The 13,398-nt window shown below is 37.6% G+C and overlaps 1 protein-coding gene and 1 long non-coding RNA gene across 3 annotated transcripts in view; one reads left to right on the forward strand and one right to left on the reverse strand.

Annotated features, from left to right (window-relative positions):
* Ubx (ultrabithorax) overlaps nucleotides 1–13,398 on the forward strand; it is a 94,789-nt gene that overhangs the window by 4,862 nt on the left and 76,529 nt on the right. The gene's annotated exons all lie outside the window — the stretch shown is intronic.
* Nucleotides 1,543–13,398, reverse strand: part of LOC114940297 (uncharacterized) — a 107,149-nt gene continuing 95,293 nt past the window's right edge. For both annotated transcript variants that reach the window (XR_003821425.2, XR_003821423.2), the window contains one exon: nucleotides 1,543–2,257. This is a non-coding gene — a long non-coding RNA (uncharacterized LOC114940297). The remainder of the gene's footprint in view (nucleotides 2,258–13,398) is intronic.

A 13,398-nucleotide genomic window follows, 5' to 3' on the forward strand; every position in this document is an offset into this window, starting at 1 on the left:
TATAATAAGAAATTAATTAACTATTACTTTTCTATTTATTTATTTTTACTTTTTTCCTTTTATCTACTTTAATTTTTTTAATGCCTTGTATAATATACATTAATTAATTTACACTGCAGTAATAATATTTGTACATAATTATTATTATTATTAATGATTATTAGAAGAAATTCTAAGTCAGCCATAAATAAATATTTCATTTTATTATTTTTTATATCTGCCTAACATTAGTTTACATATGTTAAAATTTATGCGTGTATTCTCATTATCTTTTTTTATTAATTATTTAATAAGTGTTATATTAACTAATATTATATATACATATATACACATTAAATAATAAGAAAATTGGTTTAGTTTTACAATGCAAAAAAGTTAATTAAAATTAAAATTTTAAATTTAGAAGAGATTTATAAGTTCAGGACATATTTTTTCATGAGTAAATTGTCTTTAAAACTTAGCAATATTCAATGAGAAGTATATCTTCCTTTATAGAGCTGGATCACTTTCTCAGGATACACTCAAACGCGAACAATATTTATCACTTCTCATTGAGGGGTTGACTGCGTCTACAGGGTAATTAGAGGGCGCGACGATAGAGGTTGGGGTACTATTTAGGCATCGCTTCATTCAAGCCTATTGAGAGAGAGCCTCTTTTACGGTACAGATCTGAAAAATGGTCCTTTTTAAAGTCACATTAAGGGTCGCGCGATAACCTGATACAGGCATATTAATCAAGATAAATATGCCCGATGGACACACCGTTAACGATAGCTCTGTAGCTTCCGTTTCTAAAATGTGCATTCTTTATTTCTGATATGTTTAAAGAAAGTTATCTAAAAAAAATCTAATTTGACGATTATCTCCGACAAATAGTCTTTGTCAGGAAAAAAAGCAATTAATTTTAATGTAATAAATTCGAAAATACTGAGAATCAAAAAAGAAAATTGATATCACTCGAGTACTCAATCCAATTGTGCGCGCGATACGGCCAAAGAAGTACTCAACGAACCTTGATTTCCTTCACCGGATTCCCGCGTAAAAGCCACGTGGTTGCCCGCGTTGTTGCGTCGCTCCCGGAGTTGGAAAGGAGTAGTAGCACTACTTTCTACAATACGACGGCTGCGAGTAGGTGTTACGTACCTCGGGGAGCAACCTCGTTCAATATAAAGCAGCTAGGAACAACGCTGTAACCGTAACTTTGACGTTTACGACAACGAAATCGTGGCTCTACTCGTTTATCCCTCCTTCTCATGAAACCTCCACGCTTTTGCTACTATGGCCGTTTACGAGGCTTGTCGGCAATGCAGTACTCTACCCCCGTATCGACGAAAATCAGCTCCGATGTAGGATTCCCCTTTCACAGGGAAACATATCGGAGTATTGTCTTACATGTAAATTCAAAGTTTTTCCTCGCGCGATCTATTGATGCATCATTATTATATATTTATAAAATGAATATATTATTAAAAAAATAATATATTATTTAAACAACTGAATAAACAAATAATTTATTCTTGTAAATATACGTCTGATGGTTATTCTAAGTTTATTATTTTCATCGAAATATTTTATCGAAATAATTAATTTTCATTTGTTTGTATAATTAAAAATAAAATATAAAAGGGAATCGCTAAATGTAATACAATATATAATATATGATGGAGAGAATACAATATAAAAAAGGGCGTTCATCCATACAGACTTGCCTTTGCGTACCAACACGTATTTTAAAATCAATTTTTGCGTACTCTATTAAAGGATTATGTGACGGATACGCGTCGAGTATAGGCGTGCATGTTGCACACCGGTGATCAAGTGGTTCGGGATCTCTCCTCCATGTGTATAAAGGTGTACGAAATATTCAGGCACACGTAACGTATAGGCCACTCACACTATCGAGCCGCGCGACCTAAAGAGCCCAAGTGAATGCGTTCCTCGAATATGGGGGGAGCCCTTTCCATGTGTGTTGCTCCGTTGGCCCGGATGAAGTATGACGTACGAGCCTCTCCGTATGACTTACTACGCCCTTTTTTCCCTTCTCCACGCCCGCCGCTCTCCTACGGTACTGTTCAACCGAAAAACATTGGGGTCTTCTTAAAAATGCGCGCTCTTTAGTTGCAATGTGCATTCTTTGATGGCAGGGGAAAGCAGGTAGAAATGAAATGCAAGTCGATGCCCCTCGAGGCGTTTTCATTGCAAAAATCCTTTTGTAACATATCATCGTCGTGCATCTCATATTTGGTAATGAATATGTCTGAAACATACAAATGTCAAAATTTAAAAGTCGTAAACAAACGTTAGATATATATTTTTTATTTTATTATTATTTTTTCATTCATTATGTGATTTATATTTATGCATTTTTTCTTATGCTAAATATATATCTCATACTTATGTGCAATTTTTATCACTGAAAAGAAAATTAATTAATGAACGAAATATACTAGTAAGAAATAAGTAAAAAGTATAAGAAAGTTCCAAATAATTTGGTTATAATTATCATTAAAATAATTAAATCAAAATTTGCACAAATCTCTTTCCTTTGCAATCATTAATTAGTTTTATCGAGAATATTCGTATCATTCTTTTACGTAAACGGAAATGTATTTATTTTGCTGAACTGCAATTATTACCACAATTGAAAAGTCATAATATTTAATTATCCATATGTTTTTCGATTTTTTTGTTCATGAAACTATGTTGGTGGTGTTAAATAATTATGTGTGATTGAAACGGGCGCGTAAAAATATGAAACAAAAACATCGGCATCACGAGCGATTAGCGAGAACGCAATAATTTTCATGATTATTGCGATGTAATATCATTGCAAGTCGACCGATCGAAAAATTAATGTTGTACTCAGCGAGGTAGACTAATTTTAAAGTACAACCTCGGCGCCATCAGTCAAGACGGTGTGTATACAAGTACGATATGTACATCTCTCGCGTACCTTTCGCATTTTAATTTAAGCATCGCCTTGCGACCAATCACGCTATTCGCTCTATACGTAGCCCGACTTAAGGTATAATCTTTGATCGATCGTATCGCTCGCGTCTTGTCCCACGTCTCGCTTCTTCCTCTCGTAACTAGTAATTTTAACCCGCATGGTGCCTCTCGAAGGACTTTCAGTAAGCTTGTTATTATTATTCTTGTTATTATTATGCAGATCTCGCTCTTATTATTATTCCAGTCTTTCCTTTTTTTATAAGTAATAAAATAATTATTAAATATTTCGAATAAATATCTGTCTGATCGAATATACCTTGAATAGTTTGACGTAATAAAAATAGTACCAGTTCTAACTTTAGATAGAATAGATAGTGCGTACAGTCGAAACGGAATTACCGAAATTGTTTGATCGATTCCTAGTGTGTCGGAAGATCCGATTTGATTTCCACAGATATCAGGTACATTTCGAGCAAGACCAACGTGAAAGTCCTCATTACAAAGAAGAATGATCAGCCTCTATTTCTTGCTATTTTCTTCGGTTTAATTTTATTGCACTCTATTGTGTCTAACTCGTATTGCAGTTTCATCTAAACGTCGTCTGCCAAGACGCATCTCATTAGCCGTAACCTTCGCAAGGAGTTACGTATGAATTCCTCGCGTCTAGGAATTATAATGAGGAAAAAACAGAAGCAGGTGGATATGCGTGAGCATAAGCGTAACACGCGCCGAGGCGTTGAGGTACTGATCGGTACGTCGCGTCGCCAGCAGTTGCCTCTACCAGGGTTCTCAATTTGATGAACGAGCTGTTCGCATGTACGATTCGTACGAGCTAGCCCGATTTTATATACAGCCTACAACAGCCGTACGCTATCTCCCGTCTCGTTTTGCAAATTTCATACCGCAGAAGTTATCGTTTGCGGTTGCGAATGTATACATACATACTGTCAGCGTTCGCGTTTCGATCAATTAATTAAGGATCAGATTTCTCTAACATTGTTTAAAATAAAGGTACACGTTTTTCCTGATGAGTTTGTTCTATTTTACTATTCAATTTTAGTAAATCTCATCGTTTATTCAGAAATTTGACATATAGCAAAAATTCTTCAAGAAATTTTTTAAGTACACTTATCTACATGATTCTCGTATCTTTATCAAAATGTCTTTTTCAAACATTTCGGTGATAATATTAAAAATTGGAATTGAAAGATGAAATTAAAAATTGAAATTAATTTTTCATTAAATCTCACGATTTTATTCAGAGATTTGATATATAACAAAAATTTTTCAAGAAGTTTTTTAAGCATAATTATCTACGTGATTCTCATATCTTTATCAAAATTTCTTTTTGAAACATTTCGGTGGTAAAATTAAAAATTGGAATTGAAAATTTAAATTAAAAATTGAAATTAATTTGCCATTAAGTCTCACGATTTTATTCAGAGATTTGACATATAGCAAAAATTCGTCAAAAAGTTTTTTAAACACACTTATCTATGAAGTTCTTGATCAAACATTTTTTAATGATTTACATGGAATTAAAAATATTTATTATTGAAATAGTTATAGATTATTTAATGATTAGCATACATTAGGAATCTGGCATTGACGAGGTAGAAATCTATATATAGGCTAAAGTTGTCTATATACATATATTTTGCTCTAGGCTAAGATAATACATACTTTGGACCGGCCGTGCTCTTCGTAGGTATGAAGAATGTGTTTAGTTGCTCGGCGATCGGAACGACTATACCGCCAGACACAAAGGCCATGTCTAGTTGTGGCCGCAGGGAAAGACGGGTATATAGTAAAATAATTGAATCAAAAAACTTATGTTCACGTTTTTCACGACTCTTGATTGTCACTCATGGATAAAGAAATATTATTAAAAAATTATACATCACTTATCTAAGTAGGTATTTACTGGAATAATAACATATTACGATTAATTTTATTTTGGCTTTCTCGATCAATATTTTCGAATCACTATTATGTCATATTGACTATATGTCAATATAAATTTACATTATTTTTTCAAAGTAGGTTTGTCATTTTCTCAGCAAAATATCCTTTGGGCTATTTTATAAATACCAGGAAAATTTTTTAAACACTTTATGTAAAAAGACACATTTTTTCTAATTAATATAACTTTATATTATTGTCGCGACGCGAAGAAGCAGCGAAGAATTATTGATGGCGTCATCCGGCTTATAAGGTACTCGTTGTTTTAATCGAGTCGCCGGACTGACAAAAAATATTTCCGAAGCGATATTCTCCTGAGCCTGTTTCTTATTCTCCTTTCGTCTCACGTACCATCTGCGAAGCAGACCTCGGCGCGTCAATATTCAATTAATACACAACGATATAATCGGGTCGGTTGATACTGCCAATAATCTTCCGCGTTCACATAACTCTTATACAGCACTTTTTGCACCGACAAACCTTGCCCACCGTTCTTCTCGTCCGCGTCGATGGGCGGCCATTACGGACAGCACCTGCCACCCTGGCTACCCGACCTGACCACAATACCTTTACTACTACCTCCATTATTGAGAGAACATTGTAAGTCTTCAACAATCTTACCAACATGATTTAAAACTTACGACTCAGAGGTTAGACGTAACCACAAATTGGGAAAATAAACATCAAGAAATTCTCTTTTTCTTTCTCATACTATTATGTGTACTATTTTTCTTATAAAAATTATAAATTATTATACAATATATAATTGTATTAGTTAAGAAAATTTATTGTGTTTTAACTTATTTAAAGAACATTATATAAAATATAGCATAATATTTTCTATTTATTGCAATGATTATTTTTATCAAGATATGAAAATTAATGAATTTTATATTCTTACAAGAGTTCTGGTGATAATTATTAGATAATATCCATTTTCTTTAATTTGCTGTTATATAATAAACAACTATTAAGTTTATTCCACGAAAGTTTCACAATTTATTTTTAAATGTATTATAAAATAAGAGACAGATGACTCATTACATAATCTTTTCTAATATATCTTGGTTGAGAATCGTGTGCCGAGAAATTCAAAAGCTGAAGACGTACATTTATATCGAGTAGGACAGAAAGAGGCAAAGGGAACTTTAAAATTAAGAAGTTTTCGCTCAGCAACGTCTTTTGAAAGGTCGGGAAGTTGTAGACAGATAAATTATGCCCCTGACGTTCCTACCATTTGTGTTCGACCTTTACTAGCTGTGCGGTAAATGCCTAAACTAAGTTCCGATTCAATCTATACAGATATATTGTACGTCCGTGATATATATGACACCATTTTTTCAATTATTTCAATAAACAAGTAAATATAAAAACGATGCCGTTGACACAATTTTTTGTAAAAAAATTTAATGAATTAACTGATTGATGAAGAGAAAGCCTTTACAATTGACTCACAATTACGTCAATGAAACGATGAATGAGCAATCTGCAAAACGTACCGAGATTCTAATCTGGAAGTGCTTTTTGTGCTAATGAAAATGTACGATGCACGGAGCGTTTGTAGTGAAATTACGTATTCGTCACGTGCGCCTATTTTATCAGTATGCGTAGAGAGTGTGTTAAAGAGAAAGAGAGACAGAAGAATGGAGAGAGAGAGAAAGACAGAGACAGAAAGGGAGAGAGATGCAGCTAGTCTGTAACATTGTGTAGCGATTAAGCGTTCGAGTTGAGCATTATGTAACTCAACGACGTCACGTTGCTCGACTGTCATGAATATATGTGTCCCGCTCACGCGCGCACACATGTACAAAAGTTATGACGTATTGCCATCACGACATATTTATTAAACGCTACGAACGATATTAGGCCGGCTCGCGAACCGACATTACGAGCTTAAGTACGGACAAACATTTGTTGTGCGCCATTAGTGCTCCGATAATTTACGGCTACTGTCCTCTCTGCCCTTTGCACGCCTCCGACGTTTTTGCATCTCGTTGTCTCTCTGTCCTTTGTCCTGTCTTCGACGGTAATATCTAATTCGGCGTGAGATTTACCTTTTACCGAGATATAATGAGCTCCGAGACCATTTTTGTCACTTGAAAACTGCACGCTGTGGTTATTTTTATTATTTACGACGATGCGTATCTCCTTGTGTTTTGTAACAATTGTTTATGACGCGTAATTCTCTTTCTCACTCTTCACGGGAATATAATTAACGCGGAGATCGATTTGTAAGTCTTTTCCGTCTCGATAAGAATTAAATCTCGTACAAGATACTACATCGATACGATACAATAGGTGTCCGCGTGCTTTATGAACTGTTCATTAGAAACGCTGATGTGGCAACCAGATGCAGCGCGACCAAGATTTTTACTTCACGAAGCAGGTTTTCTCTAGGAATGCGCCAAGTTGTTTGTTTGATTTATAAGCCGGTTAAAAGTGGTTTCGCATCCGAGTCTTGCGCGTTATATATTACATGTACCTATATACGTTCCATACTGGAGCGATCGTGTTTTTCAAAATTATCTTCGGACTTCATTCCGACACGCAACTGGAATCTCTCAGGGACTCGTTTTGATAAAAATAATCGATAATAAACGATTTAAATGTTCTAACATTGCGCGAATAAAAATTATACAAGAGACATGATACTTTAATTAATTTGCAATTGAGTTAATTAACGAACGACAGATACGTGTTATTAATTAGAAATAAATGTACGAATATATAATATGAATAATCTAATAACGCGGAAAATATAATAAAAAGAATATAATTATATAGCAAAGGTATATATGCGGGATTTTGTTTTCTTTGTGTTTGACCACATTTTAGGCCTAAGGACTAAAAGTTCCTTCGCCGCACGGTAAATACATAAATTGCTAGAGAACTTTACGTAAGATTTCGGATATCACGGTGTAATTTATACCTTGGTCAGCAATATAAAACTGGCGGGACGGGCACGTCGGCACGTTCGTCCTCCAATACTGTCATTTTACACGACACGAGGAGAAGGGCGCGGGCACGAAATGCCACTAATACTACCAGAGCAACCAGCCACATCCAACCGCTTCCCTGACTGAATAAATGGTGCCTCTCTCCTTCCCTCTTTCTCCCTATAACGGCGGTAGGAAGAAACCGTTAGGTTTTTTTTACGGAAAAAGTCATAAAATGAGTGGCCAAAAGCCGACGACAATGAACGTAACTGTTACCTTTAGAGAACCTCTACCACGAAATCTCCATCCAAATCCGATACCTATCTACTAGATGCCCGCCAGTCCAACTCAATCCGCCGTCGATGGTTCATCGATTTCGATCGCTCATCGATTTCATCGCCCGATTTCTTATAGAGAAAAAGAGAGAGAGAGAAAGAGGGAGAAAATTGTGCGCGCGTATTCATTAGTTCAAATCTCTTCTCTTCAGCAGATTGTCTTCATCAATCGCGCTTAGATTACACTTCTGTGGTGACAAGAGAATATACATTAAAAGAGAAAGAGAGAGAGCCGTAATGGCAAAACTGAAGTTTATGTCTGAAGAAGTGAAATTATTACATTATACGTTTCCTCGACAGTGCGCGCCTGGAGAAGAGATTACAAAGTTTCACTTCACAAATTACTCTCCTTCTCCCTTACGTCATTGCATTTCTATTATTTTTTTAATTATCCGTTCGACTTTAGAATAATACGATTTCAAGAGGAGGAGTCATAGAGGGGGTTGTTTACAAAATTATTAATCAATCGAGGGAAAAAAAGAAATGATGTTGCGAGTATCCGTCACGTGAGCGAGGTGGTTGATTGGGAACCGAGTCCGCGCACACATGATCTCGGGACAAGTATCGACGCGGATATACATTGCGCGCTCCGCCTACGAAGATTTACGGCGCAGCACACACGGGCGGCCAGTTGTGCGAGTGCAGTTAGAATCGCGCCGCAGTCAGCACATGCGCGCAAACAGAAGAGGAGAAGAAGAAATGTGCCGGCGAAAGAAGAAAAAAAAACATAAACGCGAGTTCCACAAACGCGATTCGAATCGAAGCCTCGGCGTGGGGGTGGAAGGGGGTGATAATCTCCCGGGTATATATCCGTTCGTCAGCTTTTGTGTTCGGCCACGAATATCTCTCCTCTCGTGCCTTACGTAACTTGGGAGGGATGTAGAGAGAGAGAGAGAGAGAGAGAGAGAGAGAGAGACGGGGAGGGAGCAAAGGGGATGGAAACACACCTCTTTCAGAGCGCTCCTACCACACGCGCGGCATAATCAGTGCTTCGGTGTAGAGTATCCTTCCCGGACGATGTATCTTCCAAGTAGCAATTTTCTCTTTTCGTCCTTATCGTCCGTTTGATAAAAATTAAAAACGACGCGCGCGCAAGCGATAAAATCGCCCCACCCTCGGGGTTGTTGCAACATGCCGCCGCACCTCGGCGCGGATTCCTTAGCTCTTGCACCCGAACGTATCCGCCATCGTATTTTGCTCTCTACTCTCTCTCTCTCTCTCTGTTCGCCGCGTTAAAAAATGGATTCCTCAAATAGAGCATATTCATCGGACACCTTCTCGCTGGCGGATCAATGACAGCTTCGACTGGGTAAACCTCCTTTGAAATGTCTTGGATCGATATAGCGAGTAAAACATATGATACGAGTGCTTATTCGTAAACAAGTTTCGCGACCCATTTCCCGTTTCGACGTACAACGAGTCTAATCTAAGTATTGTATCTCGCGGAAGCTCCCTTTCCCTTTTTCCCCCTTCTTTCCGACATCCCCCCCTCCGCCACCCCCCGCAGTGTATCCTGTAATTTCCCGTATCGACGCGTTCGTACAACGAGATGTTACGTGTATATGCGCGCATAATATAATATGCGGATACCGTGTGGCCCTATGTGCCGCTGCATCATCATGCATCGAAATTGGTATTCCAGACTGTCGATCGCTCATTACTTACTCGCCGTAAACTAAAATTACATCTCTCACGTTTTCTCTCTCGCTCGCTCTCTTTCCCTTCCCGAGCCGTTTACGTTTACACGCGTCCCGCGTGCGGACGTTTCATGACACGCATATCTCTCGGATCCAACCGACGAGTGATGACTTTGCAACGGACTTGTGATAATAACAAGGTCACGAACTGGTTCCTCGGAACGAAATATCGGGTCCGTCCGGGATGCGATCGTCCAAAATCTTCTCGCGGAGAAAGAGCTCTGAACACAGAGCTAAACGCCAATTTACCGGCGGAACTTGAAATTTGCGTGAAACGAAAATGCCGGTTTCGGTAGGGAATGAATTTTGGGTGGGGGTTGGATTCCCTTCTCCCGCTTTCTCTTCCCTTTTTTTGTGAAATATGCCTCGAACAGGTTAAAAATGAAAGCCGCTGTTTTGTTCCTTCCCCTTTGTACATTTTTCCTCCTCCGCGCGTTATTATTATTCGTTTTTCTGTGTCTCTACTTAGTTCCTAATTCCTTCAGGGGTGCCATCTTCTTCCTCCTCCATTATGCCTTCGTATACTTCATCCTTCTTTTTAGCTCGCCAAGTACGCTATATACCGCATAGGCTTTCCTTCTATCTTCTCCTCCAGTGTTTTTACTCCAGTCTTTCGCTGTCCCTACGCCCATCCTCTATCCTGTACACTTCCCCACACTCATTATCTTCCCCGTTTTGTTTTTATATCCGTCAATTCCATATTTCCTTTTTCTCGCGGCACACGGCCAATCCTTCCTCTTTTATATTGTGTTTTCGCGCACATCTCGGTTCCTCTCTCCTTCCTTCCAACCCCCTTCTGGTTCCTCTCTCCCATCTATGGCCATTTTTTTATTTCGTTTTCTCTGCGCCGCGCGCCAAGCTTCTCTCTACCTACCTACCTACCTACCTACCTACCTACCGCGCGTATCTGTATGAGAGAATCGAATCTTGGGTGCTACGGAAAACACAATGTGCAGAGAGAGATAGAGACGGACAGAGAAAGAGAGAGAGAGAGAGGTGGCGGAATGTAAACCAGTTATGCCGTGTACACCCTTTGGTTAAACCAAAACCGAGTGGTTTTATAGCGCCGATCTGTCTTGCCGTGTTATAACGAGTTCGTGACTCGACATAATATGATAACCCCTCCCCAAAACCTCTCCTCGGACTCTCTCTGCACAGAATCGCGGGAACCGCGCTAGAAAGTAGAGGCAGTAGAGAGAAACCCGGGTGTAATAAAGAGCGTGCGTGGTGAGCTGCGAGAAACGGAAGAAACGACAGACAGTGACTCTTCTTCATCGCTGAGAGTTGAGAGAAACAGTATCATCCTTCTTCTTCGTGCGTCTGATACCACAGTCCATTATTTGTCCCCCGGGGATAATGATCGAAGGATGTACTCTTATCGAAGTTACTCTCTCATAGGCATATTTTATTCTGAATACTAGTGAATCTTGTGTGCTACACGCGCAGAGAGAGTGATATTATCATTATAATCTAAATTAAAGGCATTATAAATTAATGGCCGCTGATAAGTATCTTAATATATTGCGTTCGCGCAAGGTTGCGGAAATTGCTACAAGAAATGGGAGGATGAGGGATGTAGGTAATAAGGAATGCATAACGGAAGAGAGAGAGGGCAAACCGCCAACACAGTGGCTCTTCTTCTTTGCATCTACTAGCCAAGAGAGAGGTTCGAGAGAGAAAAATATTCTCTTCGGCGCAATCCACTTATATATCCATATAACTTTTCATTCGTAAATTTACCATTGTACTTAAACTAATTGATAGAATCGATATGTATATCTATAATTAAGTGTCCTTTAAAACTCCATTATTACAAATTGCCGCAATTTCATTCATTCTCGTATTTATGTCTTGGGTTTTCGAGCATAAAGTCTTATCTGCTTACATAGGACGCGTAATTATCTTCTATTGGACGGAAAAAGAGGAAAAATATTCTTATATAATTTCAAATTATGTTTATCAGCGTTCCTTGAATTAAGAATATTTACAAGTTATTAAAGTTTCTTTTATGAATACATTGAAAATTTATATCCATTCTTAATCATTTCTGTATAATTTCTACCCTCAACGAAAAAAAAAAAAAATAGCTTATAAAATATCTTAATGTTAAAAATAAATTGCAGTCTTTATGCACTTATAATAAAAATAGAATTCAGTTTAAAAAAAATATAATTGTTGACATTTTACATATTCTTGTAGTGATATTTGAAATATTCCTTCATCTTTAGCAATTTTTCACTCTAAAATATCAAAAGTTCAAAAATATTTTAAAAATATGTGAATATATATATTTTTGTGTACTACTTTCTTATGTATTACATTACTCATGTATCTTGCGAGGCAATAAGAAACATACGCGTTGAAATCTCTAAATTTATAGTAAAGTGAAAAATAGTATTCCGTGAGATTATTGAATAGTGATGAGCGCAAGGCCTTGTAGATTCTCGGCTCCGGGCTTTTATCCTGTAGCAAACTGAGTGATCCTCATAATATGAGATGTCCAAGCAACACTCCCAATGACAATAATGACGATCATTATAGTAATAACACTAACGATAATAATATGTTATTTTACAGAAAAAGAATGTTGCTCAATATGGCTTCGATAAATGATCGTACTAATAATTCGAGTTTGTTAATGTTGATGATGCAAAATATTTCGTAGTTCTTTCAAAATATCTTGCGACAAAAAGTTTCTTATGCACATATAAATTGTTACCTAAACTACTTAATTTACACGAAAATTAAATATTCATATTATTCGTATTTCCACAAGATATTTCATTCTGTACAGTAGTAAAAACGTTTTCATTTTTTTGAAAATTATTATTATAACTCAAAAATACACCTTGTGTAAAAAAGTTGTTTCTCCGATTAGAGTCAAATTATACAAAAAATTCAATCGTTCGCTTTCTGTGATGTAGGTATACAACTGTCATAAACATGAAACGACATTTATTTCACCTATAAACTTGGCGCAGTGAAAGACTAGACTAGATTGAAGGTACGATCATCGCTTGATGAGAAAACAATGCCGCATCCACGTGTGTAAAAGCACACACGTACATAGGAAAGGGAATATATTCAGGGAGAGGTGCTCTTTTCTCTCGCAATCAGTAACTCACAGTGGACGAAGGCGCGTGCGCGTTTTACAGTCGGCATACCAAAGAACACGGGCATAAACATTGTTGGCGGATACACAGACGTACACACGAAGGGAGAACACAAAAGGGGCACGTGGTGGTGGTGGTGACGGTGGAAGAGGGACGGGAATTAAGATGGACGGTGCCAATCGTATGCTAATAGAGCGGTCCTTTATTTTCTCCTTTACCAGTTTGGGGAAGTAACCCGCGGACGTCGCACACACCCGGTCGAAGAACTCGATCTATGTATGGATGTCGAGCAAAGTATCGTACGCGAGCGTGTTGTGTATCGGCATGTTTTCTGGAAGGAAGAATGAAATGCGGTAGTCGCGCCGATGAAATCCCGAGTGCGAAAATACGCGTGTTTTGTTGATAT

Source organism: Nylanderia fulva, unplaced genomic scaffold (genome assembly GCF_048542155.1).
Source record: "Nylanderia fulva isolate GAGA-0341 unplaced genomic scaffold, ASM4854215v1 Scaffold16, whole genome shotgun sequence".
In the NCBI taxonomy this organism is placed as follows: Eukaryota; Metazoa; Arthropoda; class Insecta; order Hymenoptera; family Formicidae; genus Nylanderia; species Nylanderia fulva.